We start from the raw sequence: 19,948 nt of genomic DNA on the forward strand, positions 1-19,948 counted from the left end.
CGGGATAAGCTCGCGGATGGCCGTGGAGCCCCGCCCGGCGCATCCCGGGGGGATTCCCGTCGCGGCCTTCTGCCTCCCGTCAGCCTTCGCGCACTACAGCTCCCGTCATGCATCGCTGAACTACAACTCCCGCCATGCCCGGTGGCTCTACCCCTGTCGTACTACACCTCCCAGCACGCCCCGCGCCCGTCCGGGCCCTGTCGCCTTATGTCCTTCCCCCGCCGCCCGCATGGACTACACTACCCATGACCCCTCGCGCGGAGCGGCCAGCGGCAGGCCGCGGCGGCGGGGCGCGGAGCATGCCGGGAGCTGTAGTCCCCGCAGCGCCGGCGGCTGTAACGGTCCCGCTGGTGGTACTGCCCCCCCTACCCCCCCCCATTCCCGGCTGGCGGCTGCGGGAGCAGCGGGAAGAGGAGGAGGAGGAGGAGAGGGAGAGGGAGAGCTGCTGCACCGGCACAGGGGCCGCCGCCGCCCGAGCAGCCGCAGGTAAGGCGAGGGGAAGGCGAGGGGGGACAGCGGCGGGTGACAGCGGCGGGAACGGGGTGGCGGCGTGCGGGGATGGAGGGGGCTGCGCAGGGAGGGGGCGGCGGGGCAGCATCCCGCAGCCGCGGGCGGGGGCAGCGCGGAGCGGAGCCCCGGGGCGGGGGGAGCCCCTGATCCCCGTGTCCCCCGGGGCTGCCGCCGTGTCCCTGCAGAGCCCGATCTCCCCGGGGCTCTGCCGGGTGTCCCCCTGTCCTATCCCCGGACCGCGCCGTGTGTCCCCGTCCATGCCCCGGCGGTGCCCCCAGCGCAGCCTGTTGCCCCCAAACCCGCTGTGCCCCCCATTGCAGGGCCGTGCCCCCGCTCCAGGCTCTGCCCGTCCCCGGGAGCCCCGGACGGGATGCCCGCGCTGGGGGTGCCCCGGGATGGGCGAGCGCCCCGGGATGTGCCCGGGGCACGTGGGGCCGGGAGGCGCGGGGGCATCGCCGGCAGCTCCGGGCTGAGCCCGTCCCGCAGCCCTGCCGGGGGGAACGGGGCTGAAACGGGGATAAAATGGGAGAAAACGGGATGAAACGGCGATAAAATGGTTAAAGGCTGCGCGGAGCGGGGGGATGCCGGCGCAGCATCCACAGGAATGAAAGCAGGGACGTCCAGGTTGGGAAATGCAAGGCGGCGGTGGGATTCTCTGCCTGGATAAAATGCCTGTTCCGCTCGGTTTTTTATATGAAAATGTGGATTGTTCCCCCCCTTGCCTTTTTTTTAATAACGATTGCTCGCACGCTCTGTTGCTGGCATTGTGGCGTTCCGGGCAGCGAAGTCCGTCGCTATATTGTGGGGGAATAACGCCAAAAAGGAGCTCGGTTCCTGTCCTTTATAGAAAGCAGGGGAGCCTGGAAGTATGGAAATGAAATAAATATTCATTAGCAGAAAGAGGTTTGCACCGGGTTGGGTTTTTGGGGGCGTTTTTGCCCCCTCACTGCACACGGTGATGGGATTTTGGGTTATGGTTTGTATTTCCATAGGCTGAGTTTTATTTATTTGGTGCTCATTATTGTCAAGTGCAGAAAAATGAGCAGGTTGAGGGTATTTTTTTCCCCCCTCTTCTGGACAAAGACATGTTGTGCTAAGCAGAAAGAAACCCCAGAAAGATTCTATTTCTGTTTTAATCAGAATATGATTTAAGATGCAGTGGTGTGTTTATTTTTGCTGCTAAATAGTGATGGAGGAAGTCAGAGCCTTTTTTTTTTTTGTGTGTGTGTGTGTGTGTTTTTTTTTAAAGGAATGTGAATGATGGAAACATCTTTAGGGAAACATTTTGCTGGACTTGATTGCATCAACTGCATTATTTCATAAAATGTGAGCTGTGAAGTGGTTGTTGATTAGAACTCAAATTGAGGAGCGATGTTGAGCAATGTAAAGAAAAAGGAAATTAGTATGAAGAGGCCAAATGCTTATTTTCTTTTTTTTTCCTCCAGTTCTTTCTGGTTCTGAATTTTAACTGTTTCGTGGATTCTCCTGACCCTTATGGTTGAGTCTGTTTGAAAAAAAACAACCCAAACAACAACTATGATGTGTATATTTATTCTTGTTATACATACATAGTTATTAAAAGGACTGATATCGGTCAGCATTGTGTATTTTGCATTAAATTTGTGTTAAATCTGATTAACTTTTGTCCTCTAAGTTGCAAATACCAACTTGCCTTGCTGCGTATCCCAACTTTTTATTTACCAAAGCAAATGTTGACGGTTTTTAGAAGGATTTTTTCCATCCCAAACCCTGTGCTTTACTTTAGGGAAGATGGGATAAGTACTACAGATGTTATTGTTCAGTTCTGGGGGGTTTGGGGTATATTCTTCAGCTGATTAAAATTCCTGTCTGTCACAAAGGGAATACACTCTCAGGTATTAGGATAGCTGGATTTATATGCTCTGGAACAAAGGGACTGGGAGCAAAATGTGTTTGGAGTTTGTTCAGAAAATATTCCTTGGAGTGATAAACCTGAATTGCAGAAAAATGTACATGGAATAACCTGGATACAGTGATTTAGGGAGAAATCTGTGGAGCTGCTTTGGTTGGTGCTCACCTGTCAAACTCCGTGCTGAGCCTGCACTGCAGCGGGGAACAACCCAGGGGGTGAAAATCTGCTGGATCAAGTGAAGTTTCCCTGGTCCCCATGGTCCAAGGGATAAGAGAACAGGGCAGAGAGGTGCTGGAAGCGTTTCTGAGCAGAGTGAGGATGCTCTGGAGCAGCCGCTCGGTGGAAGGGCTGCAGTACCTGCGCTGGAGGCACAATTGGGATGATAATTGAGCTGGCTGAACTGGATCCTGTGCTGTGCCCGGCCCGGAGGTGTGTGTGGGGTCCAGGGCGCTGCCTGCCTGTGGGAGCTTGGCAGGGAGGTGGGACACTGGGGTGTCACCTGCCGTGGCCAGAGCTCCCTCCGGCTCTGGCTCCAGGTGTGCTGGCACTCCGCACCCGCTCCTCAGGTGCTCCCCCAGGAACACCGAGCGCATCCCGGCTCTGCAGGGCATCTCTTGGGCTGCCAGGAGGGCAGCCCGGCTTTGTTCCCTCCCTCTGAGAGCCCTCTGCTCCCTCAGCAGGGTCAGGAGCTCCGTTTGTGTCCCAGCCCTGCCTTTGGGGCCGATGGCATCTGCAGAGGCCCCGGTTTCCCTTTCCGCAGCAGCGCGAGTGCTCCGGGAACTTTGTGTTTCCTCTGCGGTTCCCAGAGCCTCTCCCTGTGCTCTCCCTGCTCCTGCTCCCTCCTCCCTCATCCTCCTCATCTGCTGGGCTCAGTTCTGCTGCTGAAAACCCACCTCTGCTCGCCTGCAGTCCCTAGGAATATTCAGTCAATATTCAGTCCACAGGAGCATTTGCTGCTTACAACCCACCTCTGCTCACCTGCAGTCCCTAGGAATATTCAGTGTGGAATGTCTGACTGGGAAACAGCTCCTGGCATGCTCTGTGGTATTTTCTTCCTGCTGCTTCCAAATTCCAACCCCTTGGTCCCTCTGGATGCTGCTGGATTCTCGTGCCGTGCAGATGAAGATTTCTGTTTTCAGTGACAAATAAAATCCACCTGTCTGCTTTTTTACCTGTTGACGGTCTTTTAAATCTCTGAATTAAAAAAAATACTGATTCTTGATCTGTCACTGTTTAAAAGTGGGGATGAATTTTTAGGAATTATTTCCATGGGACTCAAATGCCAGCTGGACAGGCAGAGTTCTCCAGAGCTGTTTATATTGTGTCACTTTCTTGTTCCTTCCACTCAGCTGAATCACTTTGTTCCTGCTTTTGTGTCACAAGCACTGAAATCCCTAAATGTCAGTGGCAGGGCTGTGTTTATTTATGGAAATTCACGGAATCCCAGGAGGATTTGGGTTGGGAGGGACCTTAAATCCCATCCAGTGCCACCCCTGCCATGGCAGGGACACCTTCCACTGCCCTAGATTGCTCCCAGCCCCATCCAACCTGTCCTTGGACATTCCAGGGATCCAGGGGCAGCCACAGCTGCTCTGGGCACCTGCGCCAGCTCCTTCCCACCCTCACATGGGGAACTTTTTCCCAGTAAAATTTGTGTAAACCTGATTTTAGGAGAAAGTCAGGATGTGATTGCGCTTGCTACCTGCCCACCTGGGCAGAGAGACAGTAAAATCAGTGTAAAATCAATGTACAAACATGCCTATGATCTATATTTCATGTTATGCTCTGCTTTAACAGTGCTTTGTTGGGTGGGTGATCTTGAGGTGGGGTTTTCTGTTTGTTTTGGGAAGCCACAGTTGGGAATTTCTGGGATTTTCTTTTGCTGAGGACAGGTGTGCCATGGGCGTGTGAGGCAGCAATCCCAGACCTGCAATTGGCATCCCAGGCAGCAAAGATGCAGCTTTTGGATCTTTTTGGCAATTCCATGAAGGCAGATCTGAGTTTTGTGGGAGCTCTTTATTTTTAAGACCCACGTAGGGAAGGAGCTTCTGTTGATGATGACGGAGACTCACAGATTTTTTACAGCGTGAGTGGGACTCGGATTAATTTTCCAGAGCTCCTCTGGGTTTTGTTTACTATGGATGTGCAGAAAACCCTGAGCACTGCACAGGAATTTCAAGTGACTGTGCTTTCTGGGAGGAAAGAATAATAAAATGTGGGCCTGCTGACGCTCCCCAGCAAACCATTCAGGAGATTATCGTCATAGGATTTATAAAAGCTGAATAAAACACACCCCATTCCCCTCCTCTAGTTTGTATTTGTGCTTCACCCTGTCTCCTCTTCATTTCCTTGGCTGAAAGGGTCCCGTGGAAAACTGGAGAGTGGAAAAATGAGAATTTAGAGCAGAAAACTGGGGTTGGTGCAATAATTTCTCAATAGGAAGGCAGAAGCTGAAGTGTGTTTGTAGGCTGATGGGTTTTGCCTTCCTTGTCTCAGCAAGGGTTAGAGATTTGGGAGGATTATTGGAGACAAGCTTAGAGTATTTTATGAGAGGAAAAGTACTAAACTGGCAAAAAAAAACAAAAAGAAAAAGAAAAAAAAAAGAATAGATGGCATCATGCCTGCTAGGCATGTCTAATTCTTTGATAGAATGGATAAAGATTGCAGACTGCAGCAGAAGTTAAAATAGACCATAACATCTCGGGGTCCGCAGGGTTTTTCCTTCTAATTTGCTGTAGAGCTTAATAAAAAAGATTTGCCTCTTTTATGGCATCAGGCTCTTTATCTGCCACAAATTAAAGCCCAGTGCTCGAGCTGCTGCTTTCTCTGCCCTTAGATAGCAGCTCCCTAAATTTGATAACGAGTGGGTTTTACCATCCTGAGTTTGCAAAACACATCCTGAGGACTGGGGAGAAGTGTTGAGCATGGTCTTCTTTTTCTTGATTTTCCTTTCGGTTCTGTATACCTGGATTTATAGCCAATAATAACTCGCTTTTTAATGGACAAGGGGATTTTTGGGGTTATTTTAAACAAGGTTCTAAGAGTCCTTGGACAGACAGGTTCTAGAGGCTTTTCCCTGCTGAAAAGTATTTTGTGTGAAGCTCACGAGCATTTAAAATGCAATTACTTTGGAATAGGTCCCTGTGTAAACATTTGGTTCTGTAGCAGTTTATTCTGCAAATCATTTTCTTCAGCTTTCTGTGTATGGTGTCACTTAATGAGACTTTTAATGGCTTTTACAAAATTATGGCTTTCCACATATTTTCCAGTTTGCTCTTGTATTGCCTTGCATTCGCAGCACAAGTTTTCAAGCCTTACAATGCAGTGCCATAAATTGGAGAGCTGGGCTCTTTTTCTCTGCCATAGCATCCAAATCCCAGCTGTTGAACTTTCTGGGATAGCTGAGTCTTTTAATATGGATTTGGGAGCTCAAGGAAGTATTCCTTTGTATAAGAAATGTTTAAAATTGGATCCCTTGGAGAAGCAAACACGACGGAGCAGCATCCAGCCCGCGTGGTTTTGCTTTCCAGGGAAGCTGTGCTGCTGCTGCTGGAGCAGGTGCCAGGGACGGGGTGGGTTCCTGGGGGTTCCTGAAGGGTGGCACATCTGCAGCAAGCGTGGCAGAACTGGGCATGGAGAGAAGGACAAAATAAGGGAAAATTTATGGGTGTAAATGCTGGCACAGCTGATTGCCCAGGGAGGTGGTGGCTGCCTCATCCCTCACCCTGCCCAAGGTGGCACTTCAATTAATGTCTAACTATTGCTTCCAAAAGCCAGTTATTGTCTAAATGCAGGTCCTTTGGGACCCAATAACCTTTCCCTTTGGGGGGAACTCTTAATTCCACTGTCAAGTGCTCTTTGGTTGTGGTGCACTCAAACTCGGGGCACTGCCTGGGAGCGCTGGGCAGGTTCTGTCTGAGGGGCTCTGGCTTTCCCACCTTGTTCCCTGGATTCCAGGGGATCTGGAATGGTTCTGGGCTCTGATGGGCCCAGCAGAGCCCCACTGCAGCTCCCTTGGCTGGGCATTTTCCACCAGTGCTGCTGTTACTCATCTGTCCCTGGGCCAGCCCTGAGCCTGCTCAGCTGCTGTGCTGGCACACACAGTGGTCATTTTTTAACGGGGATGTCGTCTCAAAAGATTGCCTGTCACACTGCAGCACTCCCCTTTAGCACCATGGATCTCCTCAGCTTTGCTTGACAATCCCTATTTTCCATAACATTGGCTTGGCTGTCGCTGATTTCACTCCTGTTCTTTAAAGCCCGGACCCAGCCTGATTCGGTTTTCCCTTGTTTTGTCCAGAGCTCGTGTCTGGCAAACAGGGTGGTGTTTACTTGAGTCATTTTGCCCTCTCCTGATGCAGTTGTGTTAGAAATGTTTGACTTCCAAATTTTCTCCTGTGTTCAGAAAAATACTGCAAGTGAGCCCTTGTGGTCTCTGGAATAGTGGAGGACTCCATGGTTAAACATCCTGGGCTTTGGGGCATCATTCCACAGTGGAATGCAGAGCTGCTGGAGACCTTGGGATACCTTCCAGTCCATTCACTCCTCCAGGCAAGCTCAAGTGTCCCTAGAGCATCCTTAACAAACGCATTTCTGATTTTCCCTTAAAGTCTCCCAGTCTCAGAGGTGCCAGCCTGCTCGGGAAGCTGGCAGCGAACCCTTAACCAATTTGGTTAAAAGCTTTTCCAGTATCTTAGATCTTTTAGGAAGCAATTCTTGGCTGCCAGGGTGGGCAGCCCTGGCACAGGGTGCCCAGAGCAGCTGGGGCTGTCCCTGCACCCCTGGAATTTTTCCAGGCCAGGCTGGACAGGGCTCGGAGCAGCCTGGGACGGTGGAAGGTGTCCCTGCCATGGCAGGGATGGAATTGGGTGATCTTTCAGGTCCCTTCCAGTCCAAGCCATCCTGGGATGCTGAGATCTCTGAGAAATGAAGATGCTTTGCTTTTTATTCATTTATTTGCTATTTTATTTATTTATTTATAACCCACCCCCTTGTTTCTGCTGTCCCTGATGGGAGCATGTCACATCCTCCTCCAGTTTGTGTTCCTGGGCTGGCACAGCCCTTTACTGTGTTCTTATGGATCAGTTTGTATCCAAATCCCTTCATTATTCCCTCAGCTTTCCTCTGTACTCTGGTGTGTTTACTTCTCTCTCTCCTCAGACTTGGCACTGCGTGGCCTTGTCAGCATTGTATAAAACAAAATAATGCTGCTTTCCACATGGCACTCTTAAAACAATCTGAACTGCCTTTTTTTAAAATTCTTCTCCTTTTTTTGGCAATTCCACTGTATTGTTAACATTTTCCTTGTGATCCAATATCCCCTCAGGGTTGTTTTCTCCTGTCCATCAGCCCAGTTGGGACCTCTCCACTTGCACAATGTACCCTGCCCTTACATTTGTCATTATTGGGTTTCACCAGGCTCTTTTGGTTTGGCACAGTTTGGTCCTGACTCATGCATGTGGTTTCATTTTGGCTGTGTCCTGTAATTGCTTTTATGTAAATTGTTAAATCATCTTTCTGGTGTCCTCCCATTGATGGTGAGGGGAGTTCAATCTCTGATTTGCCCCAGAAGCTTTTCCAAACTTCACTCTGGAGCTGTTTCCTTTCTGATCCCAAAAGCACTTTGAAACTCAGTGAGTGGATCATCTATATGCAAATTCCTTCATTTTCCCTCTGCTGTGTTGCATTTGTGGAAAATCAGGTGATGCCAGTTTTCATTGCAGTTGGACTCACAATATCTTAAAGGTCTTTTCCGACCCAGATGATTCTGTGAGCCTGTGATTATGCTGATATTTTGTTAAGATGATAGCTGAAAAGCACAAATGTCATACAGGTTGAAATCAATTATTGAAATCAAGAACATTCTGCAATCCTGATTGAATTACTAAACTGAGATACGTTTAAATACAAGTCTGTTCTTTTCCTGCTCTGTCAAGGCTTCCAGTCCGGTGATTCCTGCAGCTTTATTGCTTGTAACAAGGCCCAAATCAGTTACTTGGTGTTACAAATTGTCACCCATGATTTAGGGAAGCTAATCTCTTGTAATTACTTGCTGCATGAGAGTTTCTGTATCCCTCCTGTTCCCTCCCAAACCCCACATGGGTTTTTTCCCCAGTATGAACTCACCTGTCTTGGTGGTTCCCAGAGCTTCACCCATTGAAACACAGCAAGTTTCTGCCCTGGAAATGCAGTTTTCCTGCAGTGTTGATAGCTGTCAGAGAGGTGAGCCTTCCCACCTTTTTCCAGGGATGCATTGCAGCCATCTCTTCCTTTCACATCTGAACGGGCACTAATAATTTTCAAATCCAGTCACATGCTCATTTTTTTCTTTCCTGCTGGCCAGGATTTCATTTGTTCCTGCTTGTTAGCCAGACTCCCTACATCCATATATAGCAACAGAAAATTCTTTTTTTTTTTTTTTTTTTGTCTGACTTTGTGCCTCATTTCCCCCTCTAAGTGTCCTTCTCCTGTGTTCAGCTGTGCCTTTCCTGGATGCATCAGCAGTTTCATCTGGGAAGGTGTCTTATTAGTTGGGAAGGTGCTGGCTCTGCAATTTGTGCTCTCTCCCCTCCCTCCAGTATTGTTCCATCACTCCAACCCAAACATTCTCTCGTCCCTCGTGCAGCCTTGTTCAGTTCCAGGATTTTTTGGGGCCTTCCCTTGCATCCTTTAGCTCAGGGATCCAGGTGCAAGGAGCCTGCGGATGCAGCGTGGAGCAGGCAGCATTGCATCTGGAGGCACTGGCCTGCCAGAGGAATTTGCAGCTTGCAGTTCCTGCCTCTGCCCGAGCTCCAGGCTCAGCACAAGCCTCTGTCCTGCTTGGGAGCAGGTTCCTGCTGCTCTGGGAGGCAGCTCCTCTCCTGGCACCCTGCACCAGAGGGAAGGAAGAGCCTGGCATGGCGCAGTGTGAAGGTTGCCAAACCTTGGCTCGGGCTTTCCCTGGAGCTCCTTTCCAGGATCCCTGAGCTCTCTGCTCACCTGCCTGGCTCCAGCTGATGCAGCTCCTTCTCCTGGCCACAGTGATCAGCCAGTGTTGAAGAGGAAACCCATGGCAGGCAGTGTTTCTTGGAGGCCACGGTGCTGATCCCCAAAGCAGGTTTGCAGAGGCTGGATTTCTGAGCACAGCCTGGAGAAAGCAGCAGGAAACCGTTTTTCTCCCTAATCCAAGCTCGTTTTTCCCTGCCAGCACTGAATCCACGCGTGGAGTTTGGTGTGACTTTCACCATGGGTGTTTCCCTGGATGTCCTTGACTTTCTCCTGTTTCCCTGATGCTCTTCACTGACGTTCCTGGCACTTGACTTGAGTGTTCCATCCTGTTCCCTGCAGCTTGTGTGTTTTCCCCTTCTCCTGACACAAAGCCCCATGTTTGTCTTTTTCCCCTCTGCTTGTGGCCAGAGTTTCAGGCTCTAACCAAATTCCACATAACAGAATTGTCTTCAGTGAGGATTTTTTTGGGATGAAATTTCAGCCTCAGGCTCGACTTATTAATTCAGGGGAGATCTCCCTGCCAGAAAACCCAAATTTCCAACTTTTTGTATTGTGGCTCATAATTTGCTGGGGACGAACAATGCTCTTGTGATCCAATGTTGGAAGACTGGCACCTGCTTCTTTCCATGCCCCAAATTTCCCTCCAGGTTCCAAACTGCATAGGCAGTGCCTCAGTTTCCCATTTGGAATGGGGCAAAAAGGGTTGGCAATGTCTGTACTTGCAGAGAGAGATAAATTAAATATTGGAGGGTGCTGCAGTGACAAATTCCCCCCTTTCTCTGCCACATGCAGGCATGGGAAGGTTGTACTTGGGCTCCTTTATTTAAAGTCTTAGACAGGTTTCAGAGCCACATGGATCCCTGCCACATGGAAATGTGTCTGTGTGACATCAGGGCTGTGGGGACAGCTCTGGTGTCACCCTTGCTCAGGTTTGCACTTGAGGCCTCTGATCTGTGCAAATAATCTTGATTTGAATCTTCTCTGCGTGTGAGACCTCTCTCCCCAGGGCTGTGCTGGCAGCCAGGATTAGCTGGGCTTTGCTTCCTTGACAATCTTGTTTTTAAATCTGGAAGGACCTCAGCAGAGTTCTCTCCTGGGGCAGGGAGGAAGCTCATTCTGGAAAATGTTTCTCTTGGTGTTATCAGGATTTTCTGGCTATCAGGATAAGCCATGGGGCTTGTGGGTCATGGAGTTTTCTTCCTGCAGGAAGTTGTGCCTTCACTTTAGGTTAGCTTTTACCTGACCTTTCTATGATTTTTATCTTCTTATGATTTTTTTTTCATATTTCTTGCTTTCTGTGGGTGTTTATATTTACCCAAACATAGTGGGAAGAGCATTGGGTAAAACAATATCTTATTTTTCGCCTTTTGGTTTCCTCCTGCCCTCTGGAGATACCAGATTCCAGGAACATGGAGGGAGGAGAAAACAGGGCAGTGTTCCTTTTCCCGCCTCAAGGTAGACACCAGGAGCTGCTGTACTTTTAGGGATATTGCCATTAGGTAAAGAGAGAGAAGAAAAAACCCCAGATATTGAATTTACTTGAGCTGTGTTCTCATGAAGATGCTTCGCTGGGTATCAGCGCTGTCTGCAAATCTTTTTACGTTGAAATAACTGAATGGGAGTTTCCATTTTAGAGTTACTGGGGAGTATCCAGAGGCTATTCCTGGTGCTGGGAGCGGAAATCTGCTTTAATTGGAGCGCTTTGCTGGGAGTTGTGTTTCCTGCCAGAGCCCTAACAGTGGGAAGGATCAGCAGCATGAGGGGTTATAAAACCCCCAGGCATTTCACATTCATTTCAAGTAGCTGGATAGAGTAAAAAAACCCAAAACTGGGCAAACAGAGACTCTGCACGGAGGATTCAGAGACTGCTTTTAAAACCTTCCCAAAAAGCACCTGAATCCGTGGGGACACAGTTCCTGAGCTCCCTTCTGTGTTTGTTTTACTGAGTGGCTCCTGCTCGGAGAGCAGATAAAAATCCACTGCTGCCACAAATAGCACTCGAGATTTCGGTGCTGATTATAATTAACCCTGATGCTTTCTGCCTGATTTGGTTCGTTTTTGTGTTTGTAGGCAGCACACAGGAGTGCAGGAACAAACCCAATTAACGCTGGGAAGTGAAGGCAGGGTGTTATCAGATAACCCAGGGAATGAAGAGAGCTGGAAGCCTTTAAAAATAGTTTCTTTTCAAGATAACTGTGTCACTCTAATTTCAGAAGAAAAATGTGTGTAGGTGCATTATTTTTACAGCCAGTTTTGTTTCCCAAAATGCCTTGAAAAATCGAGCTGATCCATTAAAATTGCTTTTCCTTCAGTGTTTCATCTTAGAGGGATTCTTCTACACAGGGATGATTTATTCCTGCTTGGCACTGTGTCCGTAATGCACATTATTAGCAAACTCTCACAATTCTGTTCTCACATGCTAAAATAAAGAGGAAAATTAAAAGATTTTGTTTCATGTCCATCATCCCAGATTATCTGGGCTTTATTTCTGAATACAGTCTGAATACAGAATGGGTGAGAAGCCATCACTGGAGGTTAAAGACACCATTGTGTTCTCATGTGGATTTTCACTTTGGGTTATTTAGTATCTCAAAACTTGTGTCTCTATAAATCCATAAATCAGGAATGTTGTGGAAATCCATTTTCCAAAGGTTACTGATTTCAATTTACCCACTCAGGATTCTGTGTACAATAAACATCTCTTAAAAATGAAAGAAGACCCAGAGACAGCCAGACCCCAATGAATAAAGGGGTGCTTAAAGGTTTGAACTCAGTCCTGCTAGAGCAGATCTGCCTCCTACTTAGAGCCAAGTTCATTTCAACTTGATTTGAAGTTAATAATGCCTAAATAGGTAGCTAGTTTTTGTCATCACTAGGAAATTAAATCAAATTGAGTTTCCTGTGCTTAAATTACTGTTTCCAATTAAGTGGCTCAAAGGAGAGCAGCAGCACTGAGAACTCACCCTGGTCCTGCTGGAACCTGTGGGATGGATCCAGGGAAGCTCTTGTTTAAATTCTGACCTGGGAGGCATTTTAGAACCAAGTGATACTCTGGTGGAGAGAATTGGCAGGATGTTGGCAAATAAATATTATATTAATCACATTAAAAATGGGTTCTTGTTGTCAAGTGGATGGGTTTTAGAAGGGTTCCAATGATCCAGCAGTGGATGCAACAGGGTTTTGGGAGGCTGGAGAGGAGAAGGCTCCAGGGAGACCTTAGAGCACCTTCCAGTGCCTAAAGGGGCTCTGAGAAAGTTGTTTTATGGGTGGTGCTCAAAGGGATTGCAGAGCAGGTGGGTGTAAACACCAGCAGCGATGCTGCAACAAAAAAGGCAATTTTAAATATAATTTTTTAATTTTTTTTTTAGTTTCTAGGTGTATGAACAAGAAAATATTTAGAAGAGAACAGATTTCATTTCTGTATTTGGTGCTTGTGACTTTCCTGGGTATGATTTCCATTTCAGCATCCTGAAATAGCTCCTGGATAAGTTGTAGGGGAACGGAAGAAACGCAGAAATAGTCTGAGGACTAGAAAAACACACACAGAGAAGCACAGAGCCGGGTCTGCTTGGCTTGTCAGAGGCAGAGTCTGACTGCAGGAGCATCCCAGAGAAAATTCCAGGCACTGAGTGCCCTCCCATGCATCCTAGGAAGTTTTAAAGGGAGAACCCTTTAAAGGTGAACTGCCTTTTGGGGTGAAAGATCCAAGGAAAAGAGCACTTCCCACCTCTAAAATTGATCATTTTTTGTTTAAAACTGTACAGACCAGTGCAGGGCATGTTCTTGTCATGATTAGGTTGGTTGCTGGTGACATTTAAATGATGAAACTGTGCCCAGGGTTTTCTTCCCAGGCAGAAAGGATTGCAGGAGGGCACCAGGCACCGTTAACCCCTGGCTGTGGCACAGGGGTGATGGAGTTTGCTGATTGGAACATCAGTTTTTATTTCATGGGCCAAACTTCATTAAAATCATTAAACATTAAAATCACCACCTCCTTCTAGTCCAGCATTTCTGTGGAGGATGGCACAGGGGGAAGGGTGGGTTTGGGATACAGCTCAAATTTACTGGAGCTGGAGACGAGCCCAAAAATGTTGTGGAGCACATGGGGAACATGGGAATGCAACTGGTTTGCTGGGAGTGAAGGTTAAAAAGATTTCTATTTATATCAGAAATGTATTCCCCTATATAGAATCACAGATTTGTTAAGGTTGGAAAAACCCTCCAAGCCCATCAAATCCAACCGTTCCTCAGCACTGCCAAGGCCACCACTGCCCCATGTCCCCAAGGGCCACATCCACACAGCTTTAAATTCCTCCAGGGATGGGGCCTCACTGCCCTGGGCAGCTGTGCCAGGCTGGGCCTTTTTCCAGAGTGGAATATTCACAATATCCAATCTAAACCTCCCACTGAACCTCCTTTGTCCCCCAGCTGCCTCATTATATGGGAGGATGTCTCAAAGCTGTAAAACACCTGTGGGAGCCTGGGCTGGCTGGCAGTGTGATCATTGTCTGGTGGGTCTCCACACAGGAGCAGTTAAGGGAGGGATTGATGCACTGCACCACCCCTATAATTACTCTGCAATTATTATTTATTATTAATTGATTCTCCCCAAATCAATCCCATCCCCAGTGTTCACCTCTGGCCGCTGCATCCTAATTTAGGGAACTGTATAAAATGGAGTTTCAGTGGGTGCCAGCACCAGGTGAAACAGTGCAGCAAGACAAAGCCTCTGTTGGAATGCTGTGGCTCCAGGTGATACCTGTGGTGCCTGGATGTGTCCAGGTGATCCCTGTGCTCCCTGGGCACCGTCCCTGGCATTTCCAGCAGTGCCGCGTGCACTGCTCAGCCTTTGTCTGCATCTCACACTCATCCCTGCCAGTTGTGCCTCGCCATCCTGGCCTGACTGATGTTTGAAGTGATCTAAGAATACCTCAGATGTATTGTCAGGGGGCTCAGTGCTAAATAAATGATAGGAGAGATGAGATCCTAGCAAGCGTTTGGGTAACATAAGCAAGATTAATGGTTTGGAGCCTGTTTTCTGAACAGTGGGACGTGATTGATCAAAGGGAAAAAATTGTCTCTGTGCCTCCTTTGTACCAAAACTTTCAAGAGCTGAAAATGAGCAGCTGAAGGAAGAGATGCAGAGCTTAGGGAAGAACCTTGTGATGAAAAACTAGGGTGGGAGGTTATGAAAGTACAGGTTGACAGCTCTGTCCTCTTTATCAACCTTTCCCCATAGGGATCTGCTGTAGAAGATTTTGGACGGGCTGCTGTAGCCTGGATAGGTACTTTGAAATTTTTTTTACAGTATTTTTTAAAAATCAAAGACTTTCATTGTGCTGTGAATAAGATTTGAGTTTCTAGAAAGCTGGTTCCTTCTGCTATCCAGGGAGGAAAGAGCTGAAGAGGAGGAGGGCTGCTCTCCCAGGGAAGGTGTGCCTGGGGATCTGGGGAGAAAGGCAAGGACAGATTTTCATGTGCCTCACTCCCTGCAAATAACGCTCCTTGCAATTGCTGCTCCTCAAGTCAGAATTTAGGACTTTAAGACTTAGAATGATATTCTGCCTTTTTCCAGTATCTTTCTTTAAAAAATGTTGCCCTGACTAATCTAACAGTGGGGATGGGCTTTCATTTAGCTCAACCCAAATAGCAGAGCTGGTATAGGAATAAACATGAATTCAATATCAATAGAGGAGATTGATTTTGTAAAAACACTGCAAGGAGAAAGGTGGTTTAAACCCATTTGCTCCATGCCCAGAATAACCATGTGTAAATTGTGATCACTCCTGCACTCCAAGTGTCAGTGTTAATTTGAGTCTTTTATAAACCACTTGGTTGTTGAATATTGGAAAGAAATTTAACCCCCTTAGAAGAAATCAGGAAGATTGCTTCCATTGAGGTAATTAGATACAAATTTGAGTGGGGATTTTTTTAATAAAGATTAAATGATCTGTTCAACTGTTTCAGGCCCTGCTTGAGATACACACACCTGTGTCTAGCTTGTTGAGCATTTTCCTCATTAATTAAGAGCACTTTCCTTGTGTTATTACTTAATTGGGTATCACAGGGAACCTGATGAGACAATGAAATGGTCTTAATTGCAGACAAGCTAAAAGCACGACGCTGCACACGCTGGAGCGCTCCACGACGTGAGCCCAGCTTGTCACCGTGTGCCAACAGCCACGGTGCCCGCTCAGGGGAGAGGGAGCCCCATGGCATTCATTCAGCGTGAGCCACACAGCCAGGCTGGGCTGGGCAGCAGGATTTGGGCTGCTGAGGGATGAAAAGCTGGGCAAGCACTGCCCAGGGGTACTGGCATCTGGAAACCTCCCTGCCCTGGGCTGAGGGGACTGTGTCCCTGAGCCCAGGTGAGAGCCCACCTGCAGCCCTGGGGACACAGCAGCAGCAGCTGGAGCTGCTGGAGAGAGCCCAGAGGAGGCCCTGGGGATGCTCTGAGGGCTGGGGGTGCTCACCTGGAGAGGAGAAGCTCCAGGGAGAGCTCAGAGCCCTGGCAGGGCCTGAAGGGGCTCCAGGAGAGCTGCAGAGGGACTGGGGACAAGGATGGAGGGACAGGACACAGGGAATGGCTGCCACTGCCAGAGGGCAGGGATGGGTGGGAGATTGGGAATTGGGAATTGTTCCCTGTGAGAGTGCCCAGAGCAGCTGTGGCTGCCCCTGCATCCCTGGCAGTGCCCAAGGCCAGGCTGGGCAGGCACTGGGACAACCTGACCTGGTGGAAGGCGTCCCTGCCATGGCAGGGGTTGGAGCTGCGTGATCTTTAAGGTCCCTTCCCACCCAAGCCATTCTGGGACTGTATAAATTAAACACTTTCCCATTTCAATTTCCCCCACTTAGCAGATTTACGAAATTTTCCACGTTTGACAACATTCAGTTTGGAACGACCTAAACATCTTGGCTGTTTACATTTCCCAGGGATGTCTGTCCATTTCCCAGGGATGTCTGTCCATTTCCCAGGGATGTCTGTCCATTTCCCAGGGATGTCTGTCCCATTTCCCAGGGATGTCTGTCCCATTTCCCAGGGATGTCTGTCCATTTCCCAGGGATGTCTGTCCCATTTCCCAGGGATGTCTCTTTCCCTGCAGTTTCAAACTGATAATTACAAAGGTAATCGACCATGTTGAACTTTAGAAAATAATATGTAAGACTTGCTTTCTGTGAGTGTACACATGTGCTTCTGGACAGCCAGGGGCTTGTGTGGAAGCAATAAAATTATTCTTCTGGGATTAATCCCTACTCTGCTTCTTCAGCCTATTCCTTTTTTTTTTTTTTTTTTTTTTTTTTTTTTTTCTGTTGGGAGAGTGAAAGAAGGAAAAAGCTCTGCCCATGTCATGTTTGTGTGTGCTCATCTTTCCCAAGCAGCAGGTAGATGTGTCAAAACCATGAATTATGAATGGAGCTGCTGGAATGCTGCAGATCCACAGTGGAATTGACCTGTTTTATTCATCCCTCAGCAGCACTCACTGTGGGACTGGGAAAACCCAAAACCTTCCCATTTTCTGGGCTTGGGAAGTTAGTCCTGGAGTACACTGATTAAAACTTGGCAAGGGGAAGCTGGAGAGCTTTCACACCTTTCCAGGATGGGAAATTCTCTTGTTCAGGAGGATATTTCAGTCTGAAAAACAGTTGTCAAAGGCAAAGTTATGTTTTGCTCTCTTGGAAATGAACTCTTTTGCAGCGTGCCAAGGTATTTTTTTAGGTTTAAGGGGAAGAGATGGCAAGAGATGCTTTGCCATCAAGGCTGGGGACTGTGCATGACACAGGAGCTGAGTCCTTGTGTGACTTGGAGCAAGATCTGTGCTTTGTCTGGATTTTTGTTTTCCCAATCCCTGGAAAGGAATTATTGATATTTCCCTTGCAAGGCTGTTTTTAGGCTTCTTGGATCGAAATTTTGCAGGGGTTGATTATATGGCACAGAATCCCTTGTAGCTCTGGGGTTTGGCATTGGTGCCACTCAAAGTAATGGTGAGAGCTGAAAAAAAGCTGTTTTTTATCATGCTCTGAACTCCTCGAGTGCCTCACACAGCCCTACAAAGGCAGAGTGGCAGTGAACCAACACCTTTTATCTTCTGCATGTTTGCATTTTGAATTTATGCCCCTTCAACAGTCATCATGCAAGGAATTTGACAGTGGGAGGGAGGATCTGAATGGATTCAATTTCCATTCTGTTTGTTGTTGTTACACCCAGTTTAATTTTTCCTGTTGTATTCCTGTGTTTAGCCCCAGCCTGTGTGTGACTGCATTGCTGGTGGGGAAGGGTGGGAGAGCTGGATTTTACCATTTACCATCCTATTTAAGGTAGCTTTTGCCTTCCTTTTATTGCTTTCCTTAAACAATATTTTGGATTATTATTGTGTTTTGTATGAGGAAGGGCTGCAATAGGTATAATTTATTTTAAATACTCAATTTCTCTAAAAATTTCCTATTTTCTTGCTAAAGGGGATCCTGGAGCTTTGTCTGCCAGGAGAAGAAATGGTAATTTCATGTAGCTACTTCTGGTTTTAAATCTATTTTTAAAATCTATTGCTGATTTTATTTGTATTTAAGTCAAGAATCCCAGCTTGCTGATTTAAAACATTTGATTATAAAGTTTTGGGTTTTTTTTTAAGTAATGCTTTTGTTCTCCTGAAAGAAATTTCTGCTCCCTGCTTGGTCAAATATCAGTTGTACACTGCTGTCCTTTCATTAAAATTAGACCTCCTTTATTTTGGCCACTGCTTCTGTGCACACTTATTTAAGTAATGGCATCTAATTAGTAATTTGAGAGTCTGTTTAATTTTTTATTGTGTAACAAACAAAGAATGATACATTTCAGTGGTGATGTGTGCTAGGAACTAATGTCAAGCTCCCCTTGGAAACTGGAATTCAGATTAACACAGAGTGGGGTGCACAAGTGTTTGTGTTCATAGAACAGCTTCCCACTTGATGAATTCCTGAGAAAAGCAACAGATTTCTCCCGGAGCAGGCTGGGGTGTCGGCAGCAGGGTGGATCTGACAGGTGTTCTCACAGAATCCGGAATGGTTTGGGTTGGAAGGGACTTTAAAGCTCATCCAGTTCCAATCCTCTGCCATGGGCAGGGACCCCTTTCACTGTCCCAGGCTGCTCCAACCCTGTCCAGCCTGGCCTGGGACACTGCAGGGATCCAGGGGCAGCCACAGCTGCTCTGTGCCGGGGCTCTTCCACCCTTAGAGGGATCAATTCCTGTTCAATATCCCATCCAGCCCTGCCCTCTGGCACTAGGAAGCCATTCCCTGTGTCCTGTCCCTCCATCCCTAGTCCCTCTTTCAGACTGTTTCAGAAAGTAAAAGGTGTGAATCTTAAGGTGTGTCTCAGCTTGTTTGCTGGAAGATAAACATCAAATCACTCACATGAACAATGTTGCTTTCCCCCCCTTTTCTGCCCAGATACTGAAGTGCTCTCTTGGTGCTTGGGTTTTGTCACAACCACTCTGCGTCCCCAAATCCTGCGTGCCCACCTGAAGGGGTTTTTCTCAGGCTGTGTGAGTGGGGCAGGACAGGGCAGGGCTGAGGTCAGGGGTACCAGGCCCTGTAAAACCATTTCAGCCTCTCTTTGTAGGGATCTGTTTGTCTTGTGATCCATCAGAAGCCAGCTGGGGAATTTGTCCTGGCTGATGGCTCGTTTCCTCCTTGGAGAGACCTTCAAAGGCTGCCATACAAGGAGCTGGCATTCTTCTGCACAGACACATGGTTGTTCCAGGAGGTTCATTAATGCAACGCTGCCTTCAAGCTCTTTGGAAATTTAAGGGTCTCATTCTCTCGTTTACACCAGCGTGGAACCGGCTAGGAATTGTAATGACTCGAGCTTTTGTAGTGTGTGTACAGAAAAGGGAGATTGAATTTGATGGGTTTGCTGGGAATTAAGATCAGAGAGGAATATTAGATCATCTATGCTAATGGTGAGTAAATGAGATGGTGCAAACTCCGAGCAGAAAACGAAACGCAGGCTGTGATTCCTTACAGGATGAACTCTGTCACAGGGAGCTGAGGGGTGAGAAGAGGGTGTTAATTGCTGAGGCTGCTCTCATGGGCCATGGCTGATGCTCACTTGGGCACAGTCCATGCACCACACGAGGAGGGAGTGCCACCCCTTCCTCCCTGGAATTAAGCCGATGCCTGGGCAGGATGCTCAGGGCTCCTGAGAAGAGGCTCCTGCAGAGCTCACAGTCTCTGACTGGCACCTCTGTAGCTGCTGCTCAGGGAGCTGCAGGCTGGGCTTGGATTGCCTCTGGTCTCCTGCTTGCCAGACCAAAGTCCAGCTTCCTCACCTGCTTTTCCCAAGTCCTGTGCTGTGTGCAGTTTGGGGCATTAATGACTTCCCTCGGCTGGCCAGCCAGAGCCTTCCACTGCCCAAAGGGGCTCCAGGAGAGCTGGAGAAGGACTTGGGACAAGGGATGGAGGGACAGGACACAGGGAATGGCTTCCCAGAGGGCAGGGTTAGGTGGGATATTGGGAAGGAATTCCTGGCTGTGAGGGTGGGCAGGCCCTGGCACAGGTTTCCAGAGCATCTGTGGCTGCCCTTGG

General features: G+C 48.0%; 1 protein-coding gene across 2 annotated transcripts in view; it reads left to right on the plus strand.

Moving 5' to 3' along the window:
- Window positions 1-387: 387 nt before the first annotated feature.
- Window positions 388-19,948, plus strand: part of FAM168A (family with sequence similarity 168 member A) — a 124,490-nt gene continuing 104,929 nt past the window's right edge. The window contains exon 1 of one of the 2 annotated variants that reach the window (XM_059493411.1): window positions 388-486. The gene's annotated coding sequence lies outside the window, so the exon portion shown is untranslated. The remainder of the gene's footprint in view (window positions 487-19,948) is intronic. The other variant, XM_059493414.1, reaches the window with a different exon arrangement.

The sequence above is a fragment of the Ammospiza nelsoni genome, chromosome 2 (genome assembly GCF_027579445.1).
Source record: "Ammospiza nelsoni isolate bAmmNel1 chromosome 2, bAmmNel1.pri, whole genome shotgun sequence".
Taxonomy (NCBI): Eukaryota; Metazoa; Chordata; class Aves; order Passeriformes; family Passerellidae; genus Ammospiza; species Ammospiza nelsoni.